The sequence below is a fragment of the Mustela nivalis genome, assembly GCF_964662115.1.
Source record: "Mustela nivalis genome assembly, chromosome: 7".
Taxonomy (NCBI): Eukaryota; Metazoa; Chordata; class Mammalia; order Carnivora; family Mustelidae; genus Mustela; species Mustela nivalis.
Genome location: NC_139026.1, coordinates 70,610,204 through 70,613,211, shown reverse-complemented (window position 1 = coordinate 70,613,211; position 3,008 = coordinate 70,610,204).

The window sequence follows — 3,008 nt, the reverse complement described above, 5'->3', positions numbered from 1 at the left end:
GGGAAGAAGCTAAGATGAAGAGGTTGTCACAATAGCTGCTGTTTAGACTGCGTCTGAGCCCATGTGGTTAGAGGAACGAGGTTGTGGATGGTTGTGGATTTCTTCAAAAACAAGTTTTAAGTGTATGAGTAAGTTCTAGTCCAAGTTATAATTATTCTTGCCAGCTGTGAGGATAGGGACTGTCTGTCATTAGACCATACAACTTAATTACCCAGGAGTAAAACTAGCTAAATAGTAACGCCCACAGAAGAAGGGTCAGTGCCTTGGTACAGCCTTACCTTTATTACCGTTACCTCTAGGAGTTAATTTATAACAATAGTATTGGACAATTGGGAAAATTTCCATTGAAGTTTATAGGGAAATACTGGAGTAATCTTCATAAATCTCAAAAATAGGATACGGTTCATAGCAACTAATGCACATAGAAATTAAAACAAAAGTATTGCAATAAAAAGAAAATGTCCAGAAAGGTAAAAGCAATCTGCAGCAAACCAATTGGAAGAACACTACAACTTGTGAATCTGCAATATCTTTTTTGTTGTTAGATGAGCTTTAAAATAATGAAGAATTAGTACCACAGATTTTAATAGATAATGTGGAAAAGATATAATAAATAATTTGGAACTTATCCCACCCTTGTTTGATTTTCTCCCTCTTCAGCCCGGCATTTTAGTAAGAAGCAGGAAGCAGGAGGTTTTACAGTGTTCCCTAACTTGAAATATGGACAGTAAATGCTGGAAGACAAGGACTAAGAGTTACTTAGCCTTCCAGGAAAAAAAATGAATTTTTGTTCTAAGAAGCTTATTTGCTTGATCATTTCCACTGTAAAAAAAGAATTTTAATTTCAGAAGTAGTTAAGAATGATAAAAATCCTAGATAGGGCATGACGGTATTTCACCCTACCCCTGTGGACTCAGGGATGTTGATGGATTTTCTCTCACCCCCTACCCCAACCATTGCTCTATCCCAGTTGACCACTGTGTTCACAAAAGATGTGTGTCCTGTCCCTCTGGTATTCAGACTGTAAAATGAATGAAGAATCCCTGACCTAGATGATCTATAGATGCCTTCAAGGGCTATGCGTCTATATCTTTTCAAATGTGTGCAAGTGCTACTAAAGAAGTAAAGAGAAAGTAGATGGAAAATTTATACTAAAACAAAAAGGGGAGAAACAGTTGAGCCTGGTGATACAGCATCTATATTTCAGGGAGTTACAAACATAGCTTTGAAGTACAGCAAACCAAACAGACCAGTTATGAGAAACAGAATTCAACATAGCCTAGCACTATTCTCCTCACAGTTTGTTAAATTACCTCTTTTACTAGGCCTTAAAGAGAAATTGGAAGGAAACAAAAACAGGAAGCCATTTCATCCTCTCAAGTTCAACAATATCAGTGGTAAAATAATCTTCCTCGCCTCAGTGGATCACTGCCAATGCCCATTTCTTACCCTCTTTGGTATGCTCTTACAAAAGCAAACTCTTTACAAATAAATTTAAAATTTCATGTTATTTTATATAGGTTTTGTGTTTTGTACTTTTTGGCGGCATTTTTAGAAATAAGGTAGAGATTAACATTTTTACTACTGGTATCCCATTTTATTCTGTCTTTTGTCAAAATTTTCATCCAGTTTTTAAAAGTTTTATGACCAAATTGTATTTTATTAGTAATTTTCTTATTTGTCTTTATTAGACTTTTAGGACTGAAAGTTTTCTTAGACGCTTAACACTTTTAGTTTATTAAGATTGGCACTTGAAATAAGATTAACACAGTAAATTTAGGTGACTACTGTAAAAAGCAAATGTATTTCATAGCATGGACAGCCTTTTCATAGCTGATGGACGGCCATGACTACTTCAATGGGCCTCTCTATATGGGGGGGCTGCACCATTTTTATACACATACACGTATGAATGGGTTACAGGGAAAAGAGCTTCAGAGGAGTGGCAGTGTTCTGAAATCAAGAGCTATCCCTAAAGGTCACCACAACACATTTGTTTCCCAAGAATCAGAGTCTAAAGGAAAATAATGCCCCAACAGCCTGAGTGTGAAACAATTTAAAGGCTTTTGTTTTGTTTTTGTTTTTGATTTTGTTTTCTTAAAAGAAAGACAGGTAAGCAAATACAATTTAAATTCAGTTCTGGGATTGAGCTTGAGTGCCAGTGACATGTGTATGCTTAAGATCTCATCTCCTTTTTAGTGTATTGTCTTAGTTCTACCTTGTACATGCCTCCGCCTTCAATTTTATCAAGTTGTGAATTGTCTGTAAGCCTCTGGATTTGGCACACAGGTTGTACAGGGAATGTATGCTTTGGGTGAACTAGTGCCACCGTGATAGTTTGTTCTCTTCATGATGTTTTCTCTGCTGTTTTATACCTTTTTCTTAGAGTGAAGGTTTGTTTCAAGATGAAAGTCTCAAAGGAGTACATTGTCAGCTGCTTTGGAAATAGAGCTGACTGGAAGTTAAAATAAATAAATAAATAAATAAATTTTATATATATATATATATATATATATCAGTAAAGCCCACAAAGACAAATAAGCTGAAATATGTGGTTTTGGTAGTTCCCTGAAAGCATTTTACCTTCTCAATCATTTTTGGGCACCCCAGATCCTATATACTTACTCGTTTTTATACTTTGTGCTTAGAATCCCAGCTTCTGAAGCATGTTAGAAAGCCCAAAAATAGAGAGTTAAATTTTAGCTTTTAAGTATATCTTCCATGTACACCTTCATCATTGTTACCCAGAGTACATTAGAAAAAATTTTCTTGGGACACCTGGGTGGCTCAGTGGGTTAAAGCCTCTGCCTTCGGCTCAGGTCATGGTCCCAGGGTCCACCCTGCATCGGGCTCTCTGCTCAGCAGGGAGCCTGCTTCCCCCTCTCTCTCTGCCTGCCTCTCTGCCTACTTGTGATCTCTGTCTGTCAAATAAATAAATAAAATCTTTTTTAAAAAAATGTTTTTTCTTGTATAGCCTACTCTTTTTTAACTCCCAAAATTAAATTGGG